Source organism: Myxine glutinosa, chromosome 2 (genome assembly GCF_964187855.1).
Source record: "Myxine glutinosa chromosome 2, kmMyxGlut1.1, whole genome shotgun sequence".
Lineage (NCBI taxonomy): Eukaryota > Metazoa > Chordata > Myxini > Myxiniformes > Myxinidae > Myxine > Myxine glutinosa.
This window is the reverse complement of record NC_136262.1, coordinates 223,597,123-223,624,036: the sequence shown is the minus strand read 5'-3', so window position 1 is coordinate 223,624,036 and position 26,914 is coordinate 223,597,123. Positions and strand designations below refer to the sequence as shown.

The 26,914-nt window shown below is 44.2% G+C and overlaps 1 protein-coding gene and 1 long non-coding RNA gene across 2 annotated transcripts in view; one reads left to right on the top strand and one right to left on the bottom strand.

The window, feature by feature from the left end:
* The window catches only part of LOC137420800 (insulin receptor), a 352,072-nt gene that overhangs the window by 99,518 nt on the left and 225,640 nt on the right, over positions 1-26,914 (top strand). The gene's annotated exons all lie outside the window — the stretch shown is intronic.
* Positions 3,879-26,914, bottom strand: part of LOC144890716 (uncharacterized) — a 57,173-nt gene continuing 34,137 nt past the window's right edge. Inside the window, exons 3-4 of the long non-coding RNA XR_013622483.1 lie at positions 4,992-5,207; positions 3,879-4,870 (exon numbers count right to left, since the gene is read on the bottom strand). This is a non-coding gene — a long non-coding RNA (uncharacterized LOC144890716). The remainder of the gene's footprint in view (positions 4,871-4,991; positions 5,208-26,914) is intronic.

Below are 26,914 nucleotides of genomic sequence, written 5' to 3'. Positions count from 1 at the left end.
ATAAACATCAATTATATTCAGAAGAGGTGAATAAGAAAGCATTGGGGGCTTTTGATGATAAGAGGTTTATTTTAGAAAATGGAATTGATAGTCTCCCTTATGGTTATATAAGTATATAAGTGATAAGATATATAAGTGATAAGATATAAGTGATAAGATATATAAGTGATAAGATATATAAGTGATAAGATATATATAAGTGATAAGATATATTTATAAGTGATGTTAAAAAGGGGGGTTAGGGATTTTAACAGGCTACCGCCACCTTTTTTCTATTATATAAATGATAGAACCAAGTATCAACCAGACTAAAGAGTGGAGGTGTAATCAACCTTGGTATATAAATGGAAAACACAACGAAATGTGAAAAATATCAGATTCAAGAGGTTGAGAGAATCACTGGTCAGAAGGTTCTCAAGACGGATAAACGTATTCATTTGTTAAGTGGGGTAATGGAGGGTGGGAAGAAAAATATATTAGAGTGGAGTGAGAACTTTAATGGTTATCAATCGGATAATAAATATTATAATTTTAAAATGGTATGTGGGAGAGGAGGAGGTCAAACAAGAACCCTCCATGAAACATACCACTTTATACTTTCACAACAAAAGGTTAAGGAACCTGTATACTTTATAAATATACTTGATGGGGATGAGTTCTATAGGAGAATGGAACTCTTTAAAAAGTTAGAAAGAGATAATATATTTATAGGCTCATTAGTAGAGTGGTCTAAGGAACTACATTAAGGGGGTAGTGGGGGGAATAGGGTAAAAATTACATGTAAGTGAGAAGGATCATAGGTTCATAAGGCTAGAAGGATTATAGATTCATAAAGGAAGAAAATCATAGGTTCATAAGGTGAGAAGGATTATAGGTTCATAAGGTGAGAAGGATTATAGGTTCATAAGGCGAGAAGGATTATAGGTTCATAAGGTGAGAAGGATTATAGGTTCATAGAGGGAGAAATAGAGGTGTTTATGATTTTTGAAAAAGACAAGGGGGTAAATGACATTAGATAGGGATTTCCCATGTTAAACAGAGGTGTCCCAGAAGCAACATTTATCACCTACTCATGACTAGTTCAGGTGGTTTATGTACAGGAGGATCGATGCCACCAGAGTTTTGGACCTTACCACATTGTGCCAGGTCACGCAGACAGTTGTCTCTTTACCACCAGGGTAACGCACATGAGCATACTGAGGGTTTGCCTCAAGCAGTTCCACCTCCTCAATGAGTGGGTCATACTTTGATTGTCGCACATAACGTTTCAAGAGAACAGGCCCTGGTGAGGAAAGCCATTTCCGAATTGAACAGCCACTTGTAGACCGACGTTGATAATTTAATAAACGCTCATGTGGAGTAACACTGGTAGCAGTCGAGAGTAGCGAACGTATGGAATGTAATGCGTCTAACAGAACATCCTCCCATTGAGGGCTTGATAGGTCTCGCGATTTGAGAGCCAGAAGAATATTATTCCAAATCACACCATTGTAACGTTCACACTGGCCGTACCCTTCAGGATTGTACGGGGTAGTACGACTGGTTGAGACACGAGAGTGTAGGAAGTGCTGCAATTCTGTGGATAAAGGAAGTTCCCCTGTCAGAATGTATGTAAGCCGGCATACCAAATATAGCAAAGAGTTGACTAAGACATCTGATCACGGTGCAAGTTGTCATGTCAGGATAAGGAATGGCGAATGGGAAAAGAGAGAATGGGATCTATTACATTAAGCAAGTAGTGGTTAGCCGTAGATGATGGTATGGGCCCCTTTTAAATATATACTGAGTCTTTCAAAGGGTTGTGTAGCTTTTATCAAATGTTACTGTTGCGGTCTATGGAATCGTGGTTTGCACTCGGCACACACTGGACAGGAGGCCGTTACCTTCTTCACATCCTCAACAGAGAAGGGAAGATTCCGAGTTCTTACGAAATGTACCATCCTTGTGATGCCCGGATGCCAGAGAGAATTGTGTAGTTTGATCAATGTGTCTGTGCTGATTGCCGATCAGTATGCTCTGGATAATGTGTATCCCACTATGTTCTCGCTCCCGGGTCGGAACTGTATGTCCAAGTTGTAACAGGCAAGCTCGATCCTCCATCTTTGTATTTTATCATTCTTGATCTTGCCCGATTGTTTGGAGTCTAACATGAAGGCTACGGACTTCTGATCGGTGATCCGGGTGAAGTGGCGCCCAGTCAGATAGTGTCACCACTTGCGCAATGATTCAACAATAGCATAGGCCTCTTTCTCCACTGAAGAATGTTTGCGTTCACTTGCATTCAGTGTCCTAGAGAAAAATGCCACAGGTCTTCCGGCTTGATTAAGAGTGGCGGTGATCGCATTGTCTGAAGCATCCGTCTCGACAACAAATGAGACTGATTCATCGATACACACATGACATACACACTGACACTGACATCGATTCACTGACACAAAGGATTTTTCTATCACACGAACCCAGTTACACTCCCCCTAAAATAGATTAATTAATTATGTAAAATGATTAAAAATCACGGGACAACCCGGGTTACCGCGTGGTGGATCATTTGGTGAATTATAGTAAGATACAGAATCCCGAGTGGGACAAACTTGTCGAGAGTGTCAAAAGTTCACACAAAAAAAGCACTTCTGTTGCTTTCCAGCAGCGGTGACTACTTGAGAGTCATCTGGACGAGTAGGTTGGCAAGTCGTTGTTTCGGCTTCGGCAGTAGGGCTAACGACCAAAGAAGTTTAACTGTGTTCAGGGGTGTCACAGGTGCCGTATATGACTCAGAACACCTCTGAGCTTGATCGAGAGCCCGAGCCTGGTCAAAAGTGTCGCGAGATCCAACGTTTTATTCTCGAGGTGCCGTTGGAGAATGACACGGGGCTGCAATCCACTTATGAAGGCATCCCGGATGGACTCCTTATATTTCTCAGCAGCGACAGCCCTGTAATTACAGTCTCCACTCAAATGCTTCAATGCCTGCAGGTATTCATCAAGAGTTTCTCCCGGTTGCTGTCGATGACTCGCCAATAGGTGCCGTGCATAGACTTCATTCTTTGGTCTTACGTAAGAAAAAGTGTTGCGTTTCTTCTTCTTTCAACAATAACGACTTCTAGCTTCCAGTCCGTACAACCAATCATGTTGAAATTTGAAACACTTATTCCCCTTGATGAGAGCTACATGGCATTAAAATATCAAGTCGATCAATGCAGCAGTTCAAGAGACCGAAGCTTTTAAAGATTTTTGTTCAATTATATACTGCGGCCAAACCATTTTATTATTAATATTATTATTATTATTTTTTGTATACAAGATCGAGGCTCGTGTAAGAGCTAACATTAATCACAAAATAACAAATGGACACACAAAACATGCAATGAATGGAGCGGAAGACAAGAGCGGGAGAGAGGGAAGCACACAAGGACCACAACATGTTGTCATGTCATGTGGCTTATTGAAACTTCCCAAGTAACGTTTTAACTTCTCCACATGGGGAACGTTTGTGTAAAGTTTCCACTCGATATCATCAAAAAATACGGAGGACATAGGATTTAAAGTTTATGCTTAAAAACGACATAACTCCTAACCGATGCGACATACGACGTCGTCATGTGGTAACTTTTTGTTCGTCATGGGCGTTTGATTGTGCCTGCAAAGTGTGGGCTCGATCTGTTCAGCCGTTGTGGAGAAAAAGAGGTTTTAGTTGTTTTTTTTAACAAAAAACAATATGGCAGCCGAACTATTGATGTATGACGTCGAAATTTTTTGCATTGTGAATTTTTTTCACTCAGGGGTCCTTCACAATTATCGACATTTTCATAAGTGTACAAAGAGTACTCTTTTTCATGACCCCTCTCCGTCCCCCCAAAAGTGCACAAGAAAAATGTTGATATTTTTTGCATCTTTTAATACCGAAGTGTCCATTACAGTACCTCATCAGATTTGTAGGCCTACTCATTGGAAATTGCTCAGTTACGTATTTCCAATACAGGTACAGTAAAACGTCAGATGCTAGCCTGGTGCAGCTTGGTGCCGCTTGGATATAGAGCATAAAATAAACAGGCACGTATTCACTCACCACAATATTCCTACATTTTTTCTATGGTATTTGAACATCATGAACAGATTAAATAAAAACAAAGAATATATATGTTTGAACACCGAATTATTTCTCACGAACGTCAAATCACCCAACAGTGATTGTTACGATTCTCCAATCGTGTTCAACCATGTCACATCATGGTATTTCACCTTGTGGTGCATGTAGCTAGCTAGCTTCTAGGTTGTGAGAAAGTACCATTGCTTAGAATTACTATTAAAATATATATGTAAATTAACTTTTTCCAGCTCACTATCAGCTTTTAAAAGTGAACAAATCAAATCAATATTAAATTATTCTACTACGCTTTAAACTTAAACTAGGGTGAAACTATCCCCCACCATCCCGGTATTTCTGAGTAGTTTTCGGGGGCCTGTGTTCCATGTCAAGATGGAATCAAACAGAAAAATGATGAAATGAATATTAAATGATTGATTGAAATACATAGAACCGCCCGAGTAGAAACTGTTTACAAAAAAAAACCACATGACGATCATGTGGGGATTCCCCATGTAATGAGTTGCTTCTTCAAGACGAGAGTTAGGCCTAGAATTTGGTCGATATAGTCAATTTTTTTTTCCTTTAGCTGGCCTATCCTTTTCCTGCTTGTGGTTATCTTTGTTCTGGTGCCTGAGTAGCTGGTACCGTGTGGGGTAGTTTGCATCACAGACTGGACATCAGTGTTGCTTTTCAGCTGGTTGGTCAGTTCTGTTGAATGCCCGAACACCACCGTGGATGAGCTTGATGTGTTTGTCTTCATCAGCTATACTGGTGTAGACATACCTGAAATTATATGACAATAACGCACTATGCATCAAAAGTAGTGTAATCATAATATTTACCTGAACTTCTTGTGTTCATGAAATAAAGAATACAATTCTTCAGTACTTTTTATCATCATTACCTGCATTTGTTGCAACTTTTGATTGTATCCTTCACATGTTGGTCAGGGTTGCTGAATGCCAAAGTTCTTGACAGCTGATGTAGGGTCATGTAGTGGCCAGGACACTCTGGGTCTGGTGTTATGGGAGGGAAGAGCCATTTGTCGCCAGTGGGTAGCTTCCATACATTCCCAGCTCTCACTTCATCAGCCATGCATCTGCAATCATAGTCTCCACAGCTGCCCTTCCGGAAGCAGACAAAGCCATATCACCGATCCATATGTTTGGATATGTATTTCCATTCCTCCAAATTGGATGATAACTGTTCATTATCACAGATGCCTTTCATGCTAGATCTGAACATATCCTTGGTAATCTCATATCTACCTGTTGCTCCACTATACTACAATACTCTAGTGATAGGCTCGATCATAGAACCCCATATTTTAAACGGCTATAGGAATGTTCATGATGTTGAATTTTAAGTACACTTCAATTTTTTTGGTTTGTCGTTTATTAATTTATTCAGAAATTTCATCACATCGAACAAGAAAATAAATCACAACATATTAAATTTTCAATACAGTCAGTTTCCTAATCAAGGGCAAGAGGTAAGTATTCTGGGCTTCTCAGTTATTTGTGCGTGGCGACGTTTTCTTACCGACATTTTTTTACTTTTTAAAAAGCGTACACCGGGTCGGACCCCCCTCCTCCCCAACGTACGTTTTGTACGCTCGTGAAAATGTCGATAATTGTGAAGGACCCCTCAGGTTATGTAAAAAAAAGATCATATTCGTGGCATCAATGGGTCTATTTGTCGAATTCTAACCTGGTAACGGCAGCACTTTAAATATCCTAAATAAACATGTTTTTGGTCAAATTGCAAAGTTCTTTAGAATGAGCCATGACTCAATTTTTTCTTTGAGCCGTTTCAGAGATATGGAGGTGCAAAGTTGAAGGTGTTTTCCAAGATGGCGCCCATACTACGTGACCTTTGATGTCATAATTAGCATTAAAAATTATACGTGTCTAGGCAATCACTTGGTGAAAATTTCATGTCAATCGAACCAACGGTTGCTGAGAACATTAATTTAAAGTTTTCAAAAGTCAACGACTGGCGGAAGAAAAAGAAAAACTCTAGGAAAAACAATAGGTATTCCTATGCATTTAAATGCAGAGGAAACCTCAAAATGAAATTGAAGAGTAAGTAAATCCATCTTGAGGAGTCTGTACGATGATTCACTAAAAAGGTAGTCGCTAATTCCAGCAAAGAACTCGCGGTCTGAAAAAGAACTCGCACAAAATCGTTTTGCTTGTCGCCGTTAAAATAATTTGCAGAAGCGCTGACGTTTCGGGCTTAGCCCTTCCTCAGAGCGATATCCCAAAATGTTTTATCCTCTTGTTTTTACGAATGAATGAATGAATGATCGTTTTTAGGCCATTTTCCCCGCTAGAGCAGGGGTTAGCCTTGCGGGCCCCATGACAATCATGGTTCCCTGTTTGAGGCAATGTTTTTATGGCCGGATGCCCTTCCTGACGCCAAACCCTTGGTCACACTCTTTGATGCACAGGGATACGGTGTACCTATTCTAAATCGAGGTACACACCGTGATCATTCATCCCAGCAAGCTGGTACTCAAATTTGCCGACCTCGGAAGGATGAACAGGCTGAGTCAACCCCCCTGGTGTTAATTCAGCGATCGACCGGGATTCGAACCCAGGATCCTACGATCCCAAGCCGGCACCCTAACCGCGAAGCCATCCTCTTGTTTTTATAAACAATGGAAATGATTTATGATTGTTGAGGATTGTGTAATTAGTAGATTGAGTGTCAGTTCAAGTTATTTAACCCTCAGGATATTTTATCTCATGGAAAATACTTGACAGAAAGAAATGCAATAGATCTGTGGCAGATGGAGACGGGCCTTTTAGGCTTGCGCTGTGCAAAAACAAACAGGCTTTTGAAATAGCAGATGCCCCGTGGCTCAGCAGGTTATTGTGATGGTGCACATGCTGTTTGTGATCCACCAACTGCCGGGATCAAACAACACTGGTTCTGATTTCCTCTGCGTGAGGCACCTCTCTGTCTTACTTCACACTATGCAGCTGTTATCCAGTCCATTGTTTTGATATCTCCTTAAAACTTTCCGAAGGATGTGCTTTGATCAATAAATGTTTTTAACACTTTCACACTTGATTTTTTTTTTGGGAGGAGGGGTTGAATTGGTCCACTTCTTGCATGTCTGACTGCTATATCAAACTTTGTGTGTGTGTAAACATTTGTGAAATGAGTATGGATTCATTTTAACTTTGTACTTTTTATTTATTTAGCTATTTTTGGTTGAAATCATTCACAATTGTCTTTGCCTTTATATTTGTGCATTTAAAAAAAGGAAGTGTTTTAGCTGTCCCTGGATCTTGCTTTTGTCCAGAACCTGGAGCACAGTTTTGCGGTCACCAGGGCATGGTACCGAAAATACATCTATAAAAGACAGGACCAGGAGATTTGATATTTTTACTTCCACCACCAAAGGTGGATGGAGGTTATGTTTTCACCATTGTTTGTTTTTCTGTCTGTTTGTGAACAAGATATCTCAAAAAGTTTTGGATGGATTCAAACGAAATTTGGCGGAGAGGTAGTGTATGTGACGAGGACGAAATTATTAGATTTTGGAGAAGATCCGGCTTTGGATCCAGCTGATAGAATTATTTAATATTTAAGCGATTCTTCACCATTGAGAGATCGGGTGAAAAGTGATATATAACATGATATTTTAAAAGGTCATGGACGAGTTAAGACTAAACTTGGTGGACGAGTTGGTTAGGTGACGAGAACAAACCGATTAGATTTTGGTTCAGCTCCTAATCCAGATCCGGCCTATCAGTGGGATACAAAACAAACTGTTCAGCCTGGCGGAGGTATGCGCTCTACCAAGTGCCCTTCTAGTTATTTTATGTGGTGCTGCCACACCTCCAATCTGAAAGGTTTCTTAAGGTGGGGCAAAGCAAAGCAGAGAAAGATGCAGCTGCTAGACAGCCTATCAGTTCAAAGTATGGATGTCATGTGCAAAAGCAGGAAGCTGGTCTATAGCCTTCTTTGTTTGGCTGCCAAACTGGCTTCGAGAACAAGTCTTTAACTAGAGTAGTGTGGGTTTCATTGCAGACTTCTGTGCCCTGGCCTTCAGCATATTCACAAACCTGCCTTTGAAATGGACATATGGATTTGGAAGATGATATTCAGTGGACCATGTATACATTCATTTGTTTACTGCTCTATCCTTGACTATAAAATGGCCTATTGACATTTTGCCACGTGTAATCTCCAGTTTTCAGTGAATAGGTATCTGGAAATAGTAGAAAGGCCTTCCGATGCTCAAATATTGCTCTGAAATAAGGATTAGCTTGTTTTTTATATACAGTAAGATCAATGCTAATTGGTATATATAAAAATAAAAATAATCATGATGGCAGTAGTAAATGGCAGAGACAAACTAGAACGGTACTTGGTAGAGCGCATAACCCCGCCACGCTGAACAGTTTATGTTTTGTATCAAACTGATAGGCCAGACCTGGATTCGGACCTGAACCAAAATGGAATAGACTTGTTCTTGTCATATAACCAACTCGTCCACCAACTTTGGTCATAACTCGTCCATAACGTTTTAAAATATCATGTTATATATCGCTTTTCACCCGATCTCTCAATGGTGAAGAATCACTTAAAAAATTAAATAAGTATCGTATCCGAATCCATATTCAGATCTTCACCAAAATCGAATCTATTTGTCCTTGTCACACACACAACCGGTCCACCAAGTTTCGTCCACATCCGTGTATAGCTTTTTGAGATATCGTGCTACATATCGTTTTTGGCCCTATCTCCAAATGGTGAAGGATCACTTAAAAAATTCTACTAGCCGGATCCGAATTTGGATCTTCTGAGGAATGAATGAAATGAATGAATGAATGATCGTTTTAAGGCCATTTTTTCCCCGCGAGAGTGGAGGTTATCCTTGCGGGCCCCATGGCCATGACAATCATGGTTCCCTGTTTGAGGCAATGTTTTAATGGCCGGATGCCCTTCCTGACGCCTTGTGAGGGAAATTGAATAATGTTGTCCTTGTCATATACACTACCTCTCTGCCAAATTTTGTTTGAATCAGTTCACAACTTTTTGAGATATCTTGTTCACAGACAGACAGACAGACAGACAGACAGACAAACAAACAAACAAACAGACAGGGGCGAAAACATAACCTCCATCCACCTTTGGTGGCGGAGCTGGTATATATAAGGGGCTCCCAATACCACTGCCACTGATAAATATAGCAAACTGCAATGATACAAAGCACATGCAAGCAAACTAAGCATTTGAATAAATAGCAAAAAGCAAGAAAAGCAACTGGACAGTAGAGAATTGGAAGGGAAAGTAATCTCCAGAAGTGCAACTCATGACCAAAAAAATATTTGTAAGTCCAGGTGCAGGGATGGGTATTCATTAATAGCATAGTACAATCATATTGCATACCAACCTCCTCTCCTATTCACCTCTCCCCTTTCCCTCCCAACATTTCCTCTGGGAGTGACATGATGAAGTGTAAATAGAAAATTAGATATTTGGAGAAGATACTGAGGTACTCGTATTGGTTAAACAGCCAACTTCGACATACCTGGAGAAAAACTAACCCTCAGATTGTTCACTTGCCACATTGATGACTGGGCAAAACGGTCTTAATATTGCTGTGCATGAAGACTTCATTGTTGATCAAATTTTTCAATCACGAGTAATCAGTGGCGTTCATCATTTGGGGGCCCCATGCAAAATGCAATAGTAGCCTAGTGGGGTCCCTGTGAGCCCTGTCAATCTGTCATCACGTTAAAATATGCCATTTGACATCTCGCTGTCTGCCGTTGGGTATTCGGTTCGGGTGTTACTTATGCAATCTCAACCAACCAGAGTTGCCAAGGGGACTAACTACGTGTCATAAGACAAAGGCTGGAGCGACTTCATTTGTTCGCTCACCAGGAGTTCTGAAGGTGGGGCGATGCAAATCCTCTTCGTAAATGTGTACCGTGAAGCGCCGCTCCCGGTGGTGGTGGGAGAGGGTATTACGAGTGACGCTTCAGAACCCTTAATTTAACTCCTCATGGGCAGTTGGCCAATCAATGTTGAGAAGCCTATTCAGTATTTCGAGATCACTGTCCCACAGCGACCAAAATTACTTTTTAATTGCTCACATCACAATACATTTCAATAATTATTGGTTCATATGCAGTACAAGGCTGCGGGATAGCATCTTGGCTGAGGGCACGGCTGTGCCACTGATACAGTGCCCTCTGCTGGTTACGGCAGGAATTTGTTCATGGTGCCGGCGATAGCTCACATACTATTTATGAAAGACACCATGGGATCTTTAACGTCCACAAACTAATGCTAGGAGATGGGATGCCCAGTATAACATCCATCCAAGGGACATTGATGAATCAACTGCCTGTGAAACACCGGGATGACAGTTTATAGCTGGGTCAGGATTCAAACCCAGGCTAGACAGCTTAAATGTGATTATGCATACCACTACCTACATCCTGTCAGCCCTATACATTTCAATGAAGGATATATATATATATATATATATATATATATATATACATATATATATATATACATATATATATATATATATATATATATATATATATATATATATATATATATATATATATATATATATATATATATATATATATATATACATATATATATATATATATATACTGTATATATATATAGTAATCCAGAAACCCTGAGCACATTTAGAAGAACGATACCTGCAACAAACAACTAAGTTTATTATTGTTCTTTGGTGCAAAACAAAACATGATTACTCGTTAAACAGTCTAATCAGTCTAATATACATGAAACAGATCAGTTCAAATGTTCAAACTGCACTCTGACATGCAGTTCTGCATGTTTCAGTTGTTAAGGCAGCAGTCTCATTACGGATGAATTGTTTCAAGTCTCTAAGGGTCATAGGATTCCTCACATACACTTTGTCTTTGAGGAAACCCCAAAGGAAGAAATCACAGGGTGTTAAATCACAAGACCACAACGGCCATTCAACCGGACCACGACGGCCAATGCATTTGTCTGTAAAGTTCAAATCAAGGGCCTGGCATATGCCGGTAGCATAATGAGCAGGCCTGTGAATAATGAGCAGGCCATCATGCATGTACCACATGTGGCCATCATTGAGTGGAAATACATGCTGCTCCAACATTAGAAGGTAATTTGCAGCATTCACATTTTCTTCGAAAAATATTGGTCCAACAATGCCTCCAGAAGGCCCTGACAGACACATTAGCTTGATACTGGACGTTGTGCTCAACAGTAAATCGTGGGTTGTCTACTGCCCATATCACGCTGTTATGTCAATTCACAGAACCAGATAAAGTAAACTTGGACTCATCTCACCACAAGATCCTGTTCTGCAAATCATTGTCCATATCCATTAACCCAAGCAATGTCTCACATGCCTCAACACACCTGTGAATTAATCTGGGACGATATGGTTTCGCATTAAGGTCTTTTAGTATTCTTCGAATCGATGATCGGCTTATGTTGGTGACATTTGATAAGCGACGAGTTGATAATGCTGTGTTACTGTCGAGTTGTTGTTGAATGACCGCTCTGCTTTCCTCAGTTCTAACAGTACGAGGCCTACCTGGAGACCGTTTTTGAAGAATGCTGCTGGTTTCATCAAACTGCTTGTTTATTCTGCCGATGGTTCCTTCTGTCAATTGCGTCGGCACCACATTCTTTGACAAGTTGTCTGTGAACTTCAGCCGAATTTCCAGATACAGAATACAAGCATACAGCGCCAATTTTCTGTCTCTCGATATCCTCCGTCATATAACTGCATCTAATTCACAATGAATTGAACGAATGCAAAGACAAATGCGTGCAGCACAAATGTGTGCAGCACAGCGCGTATCACGTGATGCCTGTGCGTGTTGAAGTGGTCACATCCATTTATGAGTAATCATGTTTTGTTTTGCACCAAAGAACAATAATAAACCTAGTTGTTTTCGTTGTTCAAAATGTGCCCAGGGTTTCTGGACCATGCTGTATATATCAATATATATATCTATATATATATATCTATATATATATCTATATATATATATATATATATATATATATATATATATATATATATATATATATATATATATATATATATATATATATATACATACATATATATATATATATATATATATATATATATATATATATATATATATTGATATTTGCAGGTATCGTTGTTCAAAATGTGCCCAGGGTTTCTGGACCATGCTGTATGTATGTATATATATATATATATATATATATATATATATATATATATATATATATATATATATATATATATATATATATATATATATATATCAATATATATATATCAATATATATATCAATATATATATCAATATATATATATCAATATATATATCAATATATATATCAATATATATCAATATATATATATATATATATATATATATATATATATATATATCAATATATATATATATATATATATATATATATATATATTGATAGATATCGATATATATACGTATATATATATATATATATATATATATATATATATATATATATATATATATATATTGATAGATATATATATTGATAGATATCGATATATATACGTATATATATATATATATATATATATATATATATATATATATATATATTATATTATATATATATATATATATATATATATATATTGTTACGGACACGACTTAGATGTTATGATGGGCCGAGCGGAATGGCCGCCGTGTTCGCACAAGTTACCCGATTATACTCGAACGTTGGCCGAGTCGCGCTACGCTAGATCAATGAAGGAAAGGACACAACGGCTGGGTTAAAATGACACGACACCAAGGGTACAGTTCTCAAGACCTCCGGAGGAGGTTATAATATTGCGGAAGGTTAGATTACATGGATGAGAGAGACAGCATAGGAAGATAGGCACTTAGACACACTTATCTTATTCCCGACAGACCACAGATAAACGGGACAAAACTGACTCACACGGGGATTGATGGCAAGGAGGGGCAGGTATTCGATGGCTCAAGGTGCACCTTGGCTCAGGGGCAAAATCGACCCGGTCCGGTCCAAAGATGCGGGGAGGTCGCTCAGCGCTCGGAGGTCGCGACTTGTCTTTCCAAGCTGGGGGCGCATCTGACCTCACGTCCGGTAAGTGGCTGCGCATATCCGGCGGGGAGTGACACGCCCTCGGCTCGTTAGCTCCGCCCCAGATGGAATCGGCCCGCCGCTTCTCACTGGCTGCGGGGGGTTACCGGGCTCCGCCCCTGACGAGGAGCTGACAGCCAGCCCCTTCGTGGTAACCCCGTGGAGCGCATGGGCAATGGCGGCTAACCAAGCCGGAGTGAGGACGCACACTCCCCGCGCCGCGCCGCGCCGCCCCCCTCTGTTGTTGTAGTTGTTGTTGTAGTTGTTGTTGTTGTTGTTGTTGTTGTTGTTTCATGGGGAAGATGGGAGGAGGTATGGGGAGGTCCTAAACTCACTACTGGTGCCATACAATCACATTCTGGTGCAACGAAGAGTCAGAATTAATGGAAACGAGTCCTTAACTGACATAGACTAAGAATAACTAGCAAGATGTCCGAAAGTTGTCTACGTGAGATGCGGTGGACCTGGGTACGACATTTAATGGGGGAAAAAGGGGAAGGTCGGTTCTACAGAGTGTTGTTTACAGACAATGGGACTAGGGAATGGGGATTGGGGATAGTTGGGGAGTATTGGGAAATAGGGGAATATTTACAAGCGGATATGGAGGCCAAATCCATATCCGCAACATTGCACCCTTCTCTACCCTCGGGGCGTCCCGACCCGATAAATTTTTTACCTATTTTAGTGTGGCACTCAGATGTAGTTCCTTCTACTATTAACTCTACCCTGAGTGCGACAGTTTTACAGATATTCACAAATGAGTAAATATGTCCCCCTGCGACGTTGCACCCTTCTCCTCACAGAAACACACCCACAGGATAACCGAATCACGGAAAGAATTCGCAAACTAAACATACAGCCGGTAGGGAGCATTATTTACACAAGACTACGCTGATATTTACACTACGATCCAGGACCTGTTTTTGGAGGAACACATGCAGATGTTATGCATAGAGAGAGCACGCATGCCAGCATCGATACACCAACCCACGAGTGCTCTGTGGCCTTACGGCCTTTAATAATGTGCAGAGCACCCCTTCCAAGCACCAAAAGCACCACCCCATCACACAGTCAGCACCATCCGGTGCACCAATAAAGTGTTTATAGTCACCGGTGGTGTCGCAGCCGGCCGATGTTCTACCGCTGGTCTTGCCTTCGTGTGGTGCACTTGGCCTTCTTACTTCTTTCAAAAATAAAGAAAGGCGCCAACCGCGTCCATTTCTTTATTGTGGCCGTCAGGGGGCCAACTATAAGTGGTTCACCTGGATGGCATAGGTGCCACGTTGACCCATAGGTCCATCCACGGGTGGTGCTTGGCCGCAAAAGAACTGCGGTCCATGGTGGGCGGCCACAAAAATTGCGGTCCATATGGTGTATCGATCCCGGCAGCAAGCAGCGAAAGTGCAGGCCCACAACTGCGGAGCCAGCACCTCTCTCTCCTCTCTCTCTGCCCCAAAGCCAGATCCTCGGAGGTGGGAGACAAAAGAAAAAGACAAGTGAGTAAGGTGGTAAGGGCGCAAAAGTGCACGCAATACAAGGTAATGCACACTGGGGGCACATGGGAACCAGGTGAGACAGGTACGTTCCTACCGTACGCCCCCCCCCCCCCACCAGGTAACCTACATGGCCCCTCCCTTACCCCTTACTCTATCCACAAAACACAACACTACCCATAAACACCTACTTTACAAATCAACAAACGTCCCTACTGTCTTCCCCGTTCCTCCCATAAACCAAATTCGTCTTCTCTCCCTCCTAACCAATCAAATTTGCCATTTTCAACTCTCATCACAATTTGCCATCTCCAACTCAACATCATAATTTGCCATCACCAATTCATCATCAGTCCCTCCTAGGGAGGGAGAGATGGAATCACCCCAATGTCTCATCCACGTCGTGATGCGTCTCACAAATCCAACAGCAATTCTCCTTCCTGCAACACAAACAAAGAAAACACAGGTGTGGAGTCATCATCACCACAGGTAAGTGGCTGCGTATGGTGCGACAGGTTCATCAATCCTAACTATTTCCTAAATGACTTTAACAACTTTACATTACCCGGGGTCTTTCTCCTGCCAAACCATTGGCCCTCTTACACTATGGGTTCTAAAAACCAATTCCCATTGGCCAAACTGTGGTGCTTTTCAATTTGGGGTCTCACTCCCCCGATTCATCTCCCGGTGCCCTCGCACAATTTCTGGGCTGTGGCGTGTACCTCTCCCAGCGGGTCTACCCACCTGCACACCTCCACCACTGCAGTTGCCTCCGAGCTTACCTGCTCCTTACCCTAACCTAACTACCTGGGGAAGGCCCTCTGGCGCTCTCCCCACTCGGTGCCCTCTCTGGCACTGGGCTACCCGATCCACACCCGGGATCCTCAGGCACCCACTGACACTAACGGCTCCCAGAGCCCACCTGCGGCCTCACCTGGCCGACATCCTCACAGTGGTGGAGTGCCCAACCAACTACACACACTAACAGGCTACACGCCCAGCCATTTCCACAACACTAATGCACCCATCCACAATACCATTCTGCAACCGCACCACAAATGCCAATATCCAACCACAATTTACCTGTACCCTCTACCTAACACTTACACTACCCGCCCCGGGTATCCGTGATGGGGGTCCACTCTTCCCCCATTCACACCTTCGCACCATGCACACCACTCCGTACCACTTACTCCAACTCTCTCCACACCACTCATTCTCTGCTCCATATATTCCACACACCTGTACTTGCACACCTGTGCTCTCACACCTGGTGCCACCTGCACCCTTCTCTCCCCAAGCGCATTCGCGCTGATCCACAACACTTACTACTCATACACTGCTCCACACACCTGTTCAGTTCTCACACAGCATCATCTCATCTAACTACTCCCTTCTGAAACTTGCGCTTCCCAGTCGTCCCTTTAAACTATTGCGCTCCCACGTCATTATAATCCACACTAATCTACCTGCGTCCCCACTACAGGTATCAGTCACTAACTAAACTTAACGTCACCTAATGTCATCTTTGCTAGATCCCTATCAATATAACCTAACCCACCCGGGCTAGTTTCCACTGCCATACACCCCATAATCTAGTGCTCCTTTGCCCCACCACGGGAAGGGTGGCAGGGATGCCACCCTTACCCACTGGGCCCATCGCTCACTACCAATTTTGCACATCAAATTTCAACAAATCAAAAATTTGCCAATCACTGCTCATCATCTGCCAATCACTACTGCCAATCCCTTGCCAATCATCAAATTTTGTTTGTTTTTTTTCTAATTTTGGGTCCAAAACACTAACCTCATCACACAGTCTACTCACTAATGCCTCTCGGTGCGCCAATTCCTGTCCAAAGCCCGGCTTCGTAAAGCCAAGCCATGAATGCGGGTTGTTCTGTGCCAGCGGCTGGATACGTCCCGCATTCGGTGCAGGGACGGGGGCTTACCCGGGCCGAGATCCCACGCACCACCCCGGCGTGGAGCCATCCAATGTCCCGATCTCGACCTGCCGGAATGCCTCAACAAAAAGTGGTCGCCATGACGACCCTTTCTATCGGGCTGCCCGCTCCGCCTAGTGGAGCACGGACGCGGCCGTTCAAAGCGAGGCCCAGCACGCACCGAGGGCCCGATTCGGCTAAAAGTCGCTCTAACCTCTAAACCGGTTACCGTCGATGCTTCACCTGGACGCTTACACCCCGCAGCCCGTTCCTTGCTCACACATCCAGCCGTTTCCATGCTCCTCGTACCTTTCCTTACACACCCAGGTACCCTCATTCCACTCACAGCCTGGGTCACACACCTGACCACCGAACACTTTGGCACACATTCGTTGGTCGCACACCTCACCAACACACCTCTTCGCGCCCCCTCCTCGGTCACCTCCTCTGTGACAATCACAGGTGTGCTCTCATTCGCACACCCAACCACGTGCCTCACTACCAATTCCAGCGTGCATTCCCACTCACGCTCTACCATTCCAGGTGTGCTTCCTTTCTCACCTGTCACAACCAACTCACTCTCCTTGTCACTCTTACTACTCTCACCTCCACTCTTGACAGCGCACTCACCCTTACTCTCGACAGCGCACTCTTTCCCCATGCACCTGTCCGTCACACACCTTTCTCGCGCACACTCTCCCGTCACACCCTCTGTAACACTTACCACACCGCGCTTCCATGTGCTCCCTCGCACACGCGCTACGACCGACTCACTCTCGCCAGCACCCTCACTCCTTGGCACGCACTTTTTCCTCACACACCCCAGAGTCGGACTTTCTCGCACACCTCCTTTTTCGCACACCAGACCTGTCGCACACTTCACCAACGGCCTCTCACGAACACCCGGGTCCATCTCGACCCCCAAGCTTATTAAATCCCCTGGCGCATCATACGCACGACCATATTGGTCACCACTTACACCGGGTCCTCTTCCTCTTCGCTTCTCCTCCATCACCTGCGAATCCCTCATCCGGTTAATGAGCACATCATTACGATCCGAACACAGACTTTGGACCAATTCTTTTATCTCCTCTTTTATCTCTTTCTTATCCTCTCTCCGTCGCTTCTTAATTTCGCTCACCCCTTCTTCCACTTCTTCTAATTTCTGCTTCACCTCCTTCATCTCCTCGTGCGCCCCTTTAAGTTCTTCCTCTAACTCCACTTTATTTTTTTCGATGTGCTCCCGCACCTCCCGCTCTTTAGCCTCCATCACCTCTACCACCTTGTCCATTTTCCTCGTCAGGTCCTCATGTACCGTCTGACACTCTTTTTTAATTACCCCTACGTCCTTTTTCATCTCCTTCTGTGTCGATTTTAAACCCTCTATTACCGCTGTGTTCTTCTTTACCTGGTCCCCCAACTCCTTTTGTCCCACTGTCAGTTGTTCTACTCCCAGCGTCAACTCCTCTATACCCCCTTGCAATTTTACAGTCCCCTTTCTCACCTCCTTCTCCATGCGCTCCTTACAGTGCCTCACCTCCTCGCGCACTCCTCCGACCTCCTCACTCACACCTCTTCTGATCTCCTCTCCCATCACTTGCATCTCCTGCCCAGATGCCACCCTCATCTGCTCCATTTCCTCCCTGTGAGCCATCCAGTTTGGTTTCTACCCCCATTCTGACCCCCTCTATCTGCTGCCCCATTTGTTTAACTTCCCTTTCCGCTTGGTCCCTCATGTCCCTCAATTTGCCTTCCATACTATTTTCTAACCCCTCTAACCCCTTTTGCATCCCTTCCATTTGATTCTCTTGAGCGGCCATTCTGTTTTCTACCCCCATTAACCCATTTCTCACCTCTTTTATCCCGTTGTCTAACCCTCAAAATTATTGTCTAACTTCCCAAATTTCTTGTCTAACTCCTCAAAGTTATTGTCTAACTTCCCAAATTTCTTGTCTAACCCCTCACCCAATCGCTCAATTTGGCTCCCCATACTCATCTGTACAGCTGCCTGTAGCTGCGCAATGAGGGCCTGCATGTCAATTGGCTGCATGTTAAAGCCCGTTGATACAGCGGGCTCGGCTACCGCGCGCTCTTGCGAGGCGCCATTTTGCGCGCCCGCAACGTCGGGCGCAACGACGCTATTTTGTGCGTCTGCTACCCTCACTGCTTCGCTCTCTTCATGTCCCTCAATTTGGTCCTGGATCGACCCTGCCTCACTCTCCTCTACCGGACCCCAGCCGACTTGGTCTGCCATAGCGCGACTTTCAAAATTCGGGTTTTTATATTTTGTAAAACACAATCAAATTTCGCCGTTATAATTTCGAGCGCGTAAAACGCGCTCCGGATCGAATCTCACTCCTCGACACCAATTGTTACCCTAATGGTACAATTGGTGTTCCAAAATTTGGGCTAAATGAATTTAGTCCCAGGTCCGAATCCGACACTCCTGACACCAATTGTTACGGACACGACTTAGATGTTATGATGGGCCGAGCGGAATGGCCGCCGTGTTCGCACAAGTTACCCGATTATACTCGAACGTTGGCCGAGTCGCGCTACGCTAGATCAATGAAGGAAAGGACACAACGGCTGGGTTAAAATGACACGACACCAAGGGTACAGTTCTCAAGACCTCCGGAGGAGGTTATAATATTGCGGAAGGTTAGATTACAGGGATGAGAGAGACAGCATAGGAAGATAGGCACTTAGACACACTTATCTTATTCCCGACAGACCACAGATAAACGGGACAAAACTGACTCACACGGGGATTGATGGCAAGGAGGGGCAGGTATTCGATGGCTCAAGGTGCACCTTGGCTCAGGGGCAAAATCGACCCGGTCCGGTCCAAAGATGCGGGGAGGTCGCTCAGCGCTCGGAGGTCGCGACTTGTCTTTCCAAGCTGGGGGCGCATCTGACCTCACGTCCGGTAAGTGGCTGCGCATATCCGGCGGGGAGTGACACGCCCTCGGCTCGTTAGCTCCGCCCCAGATGGAATCGGCCCGCCGCTTCTCACTGGCTGCGGGGGGTTACCGGGCTCCGCCCCTGACGAGGAGCTGACAGCCAGCCCCTTCATGGTAACCCCGTGGAGCGCATGGGCAATGGCGGCTAACCAAGCCGGAGTGAGGACGCACACTCCCCGCGCCGCGCCGCGCCGCCCCCCTCTGTTGTTGTAGTTGTTGTTGTAGTTGTTGTTGTTGTTGTTGTTGTTTCATGGGGAAGATGGGAGGAGGTATGGGGAGGTCCTAAACTCACTACTGGTGCCATACAATCACATTCTGGTGCAACGAAGAGTCAGAATTAATGGAAACGAGTCCTTAACTGACATAGACTAAGAATAACTAGCAAGATGTCCGAAAGTTGTCTACGTGAGATGCGGTGGACCTGGGTACGACATTTAATGGGGGAAAAAGGGGAAGGTCGGTTCTACAGAGTGTTGTTTACAGACAATGGGACTAGGGAATGGGGGATTGGGGATAGTTGGGGAGTATTGGGGAAATAGGGGAATATTTACAAGCGGATATGGAGGCCAAATCCCATATCCGCAACAATATATATATGTATATATACATACATACATACATATATATGTATATATATATATATATATATATATATATATATATATATTGATATATATATTGATATATATATTGATATATTGATATATATATATATTGATATATATATATTGATATATATATATTGATATATATATATTGATATATATATATTGATATATATATATATTGATATATATATATTGATATATATAGATTAGATTAATGAACAGCATTAAATAATTAAATTGATATATGTGGGAAAATGTCAGAAGTGCATGCTCAGGCAGGGTCGCCCAGATAGCTCAGAAGGCAGAGCACTGGTACGGTTTTCCAGAGGACCTGGGTTTGATTCCAGGTCTGGGCATGTAATTTTCCCACATATATCAATTATATATATATATGTATATATATATATATATATATATGTATATATAAATAAATAAATAAATATATATATATATATATATATATGTATGTATATATTATATATATATATATATATATATATATATATATATATATATATATATATATATATATATATATATATATATACATACACATATATATATATATATACATACACATATATATATATATACATACACACACACACACAATAGTCTTTATGCCTTATTATATATAGTCACCTGGATGACAGTTTATAGTGCCGTCATTATACACTAAGACTAAAGGATATGTTCATAGTTGCCTCATTTTCCAAAGGCCTTTTGATTGCCTCTGATAAAGTTGTTGCAGCATTCACATTTTCTTCGAAAAATATTGGTCAAACAATGCCTCCAGAAATACTTCCAGAGAGCATACAATTGGAAATGATTTTTTTTTCATGGAAGCCATAATGTACAATGCCCTCCATAAGTATTGGAACAGTGAAGTCAAGTTTGTTATTATTGCTACTGCTTGTAGCTGACATGCAGTTCTGCATGTTTCAGTTGTTAAGGCAGCAGTCTCATTACGGATGAATTGTTTCAAGTGTCATTTTGACATTCTAACATTCTAATATACAGACTTGGCATTTAATATGGAATTTTTTTTTTTTTCTTGACTTGGGTTTACTTTCTGAATTCGGTATATCAATCTGGTGAGTTTCTTTTACGCTTCGGTGATTTCTTTGTTAAAAGAACCATGGCACTGATTGTCTGTGACAATAACAAAAAAGTCAATAACAGGATTATATCACAGGTGGCGTGACAAAATGTACGGACAGGTACATTTGACGATTGGCTTCACAATCGGGTATATAAGGGTTGTTGCGTTCTGTATTAGTGGAAAACAACTGCTGCACATCTACAAAAGTTATTGCCGCTTCCCCTGGAGATGGTCCATCAACTCGACAATGCTGTTTGTCATTTAGTGGTGGCTTCATGAAATTCCGGCATGAAACAGCGTGCTATTGCTCGGCAGTATGGCATCACTCAAGGTCAGGTGTCAAAGATCCTGAAACGAAATGCTCAGAGGGGCGTCCCTACTCCAATAATGAGGTCAGGACGTCCCCGCAGAACCACAAGTAGGGATGATCGCCAGCTGCACCGGTTAGTCCGCAATGGCCGTACCAAGTCAGCTAATAGGCTTAGGGCTGAGTGGCAGCAACTGACAAATGTGCCTGTATCCAGAAGTCGAGTCAACCAACGACTGGTTCAAGCAGGCTATCGTGCCAGGCGTCCCCTGAGAAAGCCACGTCTGACCAGACAACACCGCCAGCGCCGATTGCAGTGGGCCAGAGAGCACCGTCAATGGCAGCCAGGACACTGGAATCACGTGATCTTCAGTGACAAGTCTAGATTTCTGGTCTATCGTCAATATGGCCGCGTCCGAGTGCGCAGACAAGTGCATGAAGCCTACAACGAAGATTGTATAGTGCCAAGAGTCCAAGCAGGAGGTGGTGGGGTGACCGTTTGGGCTGCTTTTCATGCAGGGGGCAAAACTGACCTGGTTGTTCTGAATGGAAACCTGAACCAGTTCAAGCACAGGGAAGAAACATTGCTTCCATTTGTTTGTGCAGCCTTTCGAGGAAACTTTGTCTTCCAAGTTGACAATGCACGGCCTCATCGTGCTCGCATGATCCAACACTTTCTTGCTGACCGTGGTGTAGAGCATATGGAGTGGCCTGCCATGTCCCCGGATATGAATCCGATAGAGAACTTGTGGGCAGAATTAACGCATCAAATCAACAACTTGGACCAGCAGCCTGCCTCTGTGCGTGAATTGCAGCAGGCTATTGTAACTGCATGGCAAGCGATTCCTGTCCAAACCTTGGCAAATCTCGTGAACAGCATGCCTCAACGTGTACGTGCTCTCCTGAATGCTCGTGACACGAAGTACTGAACTGTAATTTTACTGTCCGTAATCCCAGTCGTAATTTAACTTTTGTTTTTGTTAAAAAAAAGTTTTGGCTAATGTGCAAAATAAAGAGATACTTCTGGAAAACACACACAAGTTTAACACAGTAATGTCCGTGAATTGAGTTCGGTATCAGTTTACATCACTTTCAAGGATCAATTTATTTGCTTTGAAATGTCAAATGTGGTTTTTGTTTCTTTTAAAGGTCACATTAACAAAATCAAGAATTATTTCAACATAATTCCATGGAACTTTTGGTTCTAAGTCATCTTGAAAAGTAAGTTCACCCCCACAAAAAAAATATTCCATATTAAATGCCAAGTCTGTATATATTGTCCTGTGGCTGGCTCTCAGTTAACACTGAGAGTACGCCACAGATGGCAAGCAAGCTTACTTTGAGGCGTTATCCAAATCAATGGCGGATGATACACGAGACGGAATGAAGATTGCCGACTCACCTTTACGGGCCCCGCGCGCAGGCGTCTTCACCCTGCAAATCAATTCAACCCGAGACGGATGGAAAATGTACAAAAATAATATTTATTACATTGAACCCGATAACAAAGACGCGGCGGTAAAAACTAAGACCTAGGTTGGGATCCCGCACACCTCACTTCAACAACAGACAAAGGAAGAATGAATTAAAGAAACCGTTGTGTTTGCGTTTGTGCTGGCTTAGCGCTGTCTGTAGTGTGTCCGGGATCGTCAGGGATGGCCAGGAATGGTCAGGCTCCAAGCGCAGTCATCCGACCGCGGCTCCGATTGGCCGGAAGAAAGGCCTCGATGCGCCCCCGTTCACCAGGTCTCGATAAAACCTCTCGCGCCAAGCGAACGAGTGGGCGGGCGTGCAACTCCCCTCCACAACTGGACAATCTCCTCCCGGATTTGGCACGAAGCTGCGTGCACTCAATGTTCCGGTCGCAAAGGAGAGAGTCGAGGTGAATGAAGGCATGAGGGCAAGAACGAGCGATGTCCAGGCACCAACGTCTACCTCAACGAGCGGGGCGAGAGAGAAAATGTTGGTCTCTTCTTACTTTTATCACACGTCCTTTGACGTCACTCGTGCTTTTCTTCCAATCAGCGCATCGCTTCTTACTCATCTTTTGTGCCCTTCTCTCTGATTGGCCAAGCTCTTCGCGCCTTTGGTGTCATGCCATCTGTCGGTGGCCAATCAGTGTGGCACATCCTTCACCTTCCTTACTCTGCAATCGGCAACCTGGTTGTTACTCACCCTCCCCCCTGTCAATCACGAGTCCTTCTGGGCATGGCTATTGCCTGATTGATGTTTGCCTGCCATGCCGCCGTAGTGCGCGGTCACTTCCTGTCTGTTCTTCATAAGTTATTGTGGCGGAGGGGGGGATTTAATTTGTGTGGTGCTCTATTGGGCCTAACTAATGTTTATGATGCATTGCCATACAGGACCCCGGTATGATCACAGGTTTAACATACGGAGGAAATAGCATCATCCTACTCTACCTATCACAGGGCCATCCTTGTTTGACCACAGATATACACTTAATCCGACAAACCGCCTAAACAAACTTATTACAGGTGAGGATTCCCTATCCCGACAGCCAGAGCATAATACCTACTCAGATCTACCTAAATCTATATATCCCCCTACCCCACCGACATAACAATATATATGTATACTACCAGAAGTACCCGGCATTGCCGGGCGGGGGAGGGGAGGGGAATGGGGGGGGAGGGGAGAAGAAGGGGGGGAGAGGAGAAGAGGGGGGAGGGGGAGGGGAGGGGAATGGGGGGGAGGGGAGGAGAGGGGGGGAGGGGAGAAGAGGTGGGAGGGGGGGGAGGAGAGGGGGGAGGGGGAGGGATGGGAGTGGGTGGAGGGGGGGTGGGAGGGGGGAGGGGTGGATGGGGAGGGGGGAGGGGGAGAGGGAGGGGAAAGGGGAGGGGGAGTGTGAGGGCGGAGGGTGAGGGTGAGGGGGGAGGGGGAGGGGGGAGGAGGGGAGGGGAGGGGGAGGGGGAGGGGAGGGGGAGGGGGAGAGGAGGGGGAGGGGGAGAGGAGGGGGAGGGGGGAGGGTGAAAAGGGAGGGGGTAGGGTGGAGGGGGAAAGGAGGGGGAGGGGAGGACGGAGGGGGGAGGGGAGGACGGAGGGGGGAGGGGAGGGAAGGGGAGGGCCAGTCAACAATGACGTTGCAGTTCTCATGGTCGGAGAGCAGCACAACAATCGCGACATTGTCCTGCATCTTCGAAACAGCACGAAGCGGATTTTGGAGACTCACCGATCCTGTGACGCCCTCCAGTACCGGCGTTGCCGGGCGGGGGAAGGGAGACCCGTACATTCCCAACCCGTACATTCACCCTCTCGACTCAAGCTTACTCGGACAAAAGCCTCGCACAAATTACACCGTGAAGGCCCAATGGCCATGTCTAAGCCACAAATCAAGTACGTGAGCGAGTCGGGCACACTGAATTGAAAATATATAGAACGCTCATACTCCATGAAAAGTGAAGCCGCCGTGTCGCCATCTTGGTTAGCACGACTTGACCAACTCGCTTCGCGGATCTCGTTTGTTTTGAACGTGTGAATTACGTGCGAACGCGTAACTGTAAGTTTATGGCGGCAAGGAACATCACGTGTTCGCTCTGAGCGAATCAGCGCGCTGCTCTGCCACCTGCTCAGATTCCGTGTATAATATTCCTCGCTGAAATGCGCTGAGGTAAATATGAATAGAAAATATGGATCTCGTAAAGATGAAAGAAAAAAAACCTATGTGGTGTGAATGGCAATGTTCCTCGCTGAAATGTGAAAAAACACAATCGCTTTTCGCTCTGAAATACGTGCGAACGCGTAAATGAGTTTATGGTGGCAAGGAACATCACGTGATCGCTCTGAGCGAATCAGCGCGCTGCTCTGCCACCACCTCAGATTCTGTGCATAATATTCCTCGCTGAAATGCGCTGAGGTAAAAATATGGTAAAAAAATATTATGAAATAATTTTTTTTAGGTCGGCCATGTTCTTCCCAGGCTCAATGGCCATGTCTATGCCAAATATCAAGCACGTGAGCCTCTCCGTTTAGGAGTCTATCGGTAACATTACACACACACACACACAAACTGTGTTTTATATATATTGTTACGGACCGCGGATAAGGATGTTGATTTGCCGAGCGGATGGCACCGCGGCCGAACAGTTACCCTGACTAACCCGATTCCCGAACGTTGGCCGGATCGCGCCACAGATATTCAATAGGGAAAAGACAAAGGCGACATGGTTGTGAAGAAGAAGAAGAAGACAAAAAGGTTGGCAATACTACTAAATTTATTCCTATTATATACATGCTCAAAGTAACCAAGGAAGAAGGAAAGATAATAAAATAATGTACAGAAGATATTAGAGACACAGTGAAAATCGCTAGCTTACCTACAGTCTTAATTAACCCAGGGACAAGACACACAGAACAAACTCACATACACAAAAGGATGGAAAGGCAGGAGGTGGATGGCTGGAAGGAGAGGAAGGTCCAACGGGTCCTGCAGCACGATCGGCGCGTTTCGCAGCCGCCGTTCCTTCGCGGCCCTGCTCAAAACTGCCGTCCAGGCCCCAAGCTGCTGTTGTTGCTGCTGCGGCTGTGTGGACGTCGCGTGCTCTTTTTAGGACTCGTCTCTCTCGTCTTGTCCAAGCTCATCTGGTCCAACCACTCAACTCAACCACTCAACAACTCAACAACTTGCACGTCTCCCTGTCCAACTACTACTCGGTTCTTGCGCGCGCGCTTTTATAGCGCCTCAGGTGATCAAGCCGCCGGCCTTTAGGACAAGCTCATCGGTCAGCTCGCCTCGGCCCTGATTGGTCGGCACGGCCCTCTGGCTCCGCCCTTGATGACCATGGGCGGGCACGCCCTTCTTCCCCGAGCTGAGCACATGCTTAATGGCGGCTTTGGGGCGAAATCAGCAACCCACCGCTGTAACAAACCTGGCAAACTGCCCAGTGCGGTTGGCAATGGAGACTTGGAGGGGATGTAGCTGGAAATGGAGATTTTGGGAATGGGAATGAAAGGGAATCTATCTTGTTTCACTTGGTGCAATGGAGTGTCATCTTAATGGAAGACAAGGCCTTACCCTAATACACATAATAAAGATATAACTATCAACAAGGGGGAAATCTATGATTGGCTGACGTGTATGCTTTATGGAATTAACTACGGGAACGCCCTTTGACCTTTATACAACACTGGAGTGAGGAGGGTCCAGAATAAAGCAATAATAATAAAAAACACAATAAAAAAACACAATCCTCATATCCACAACACTGCACCCTCCTCCTCTC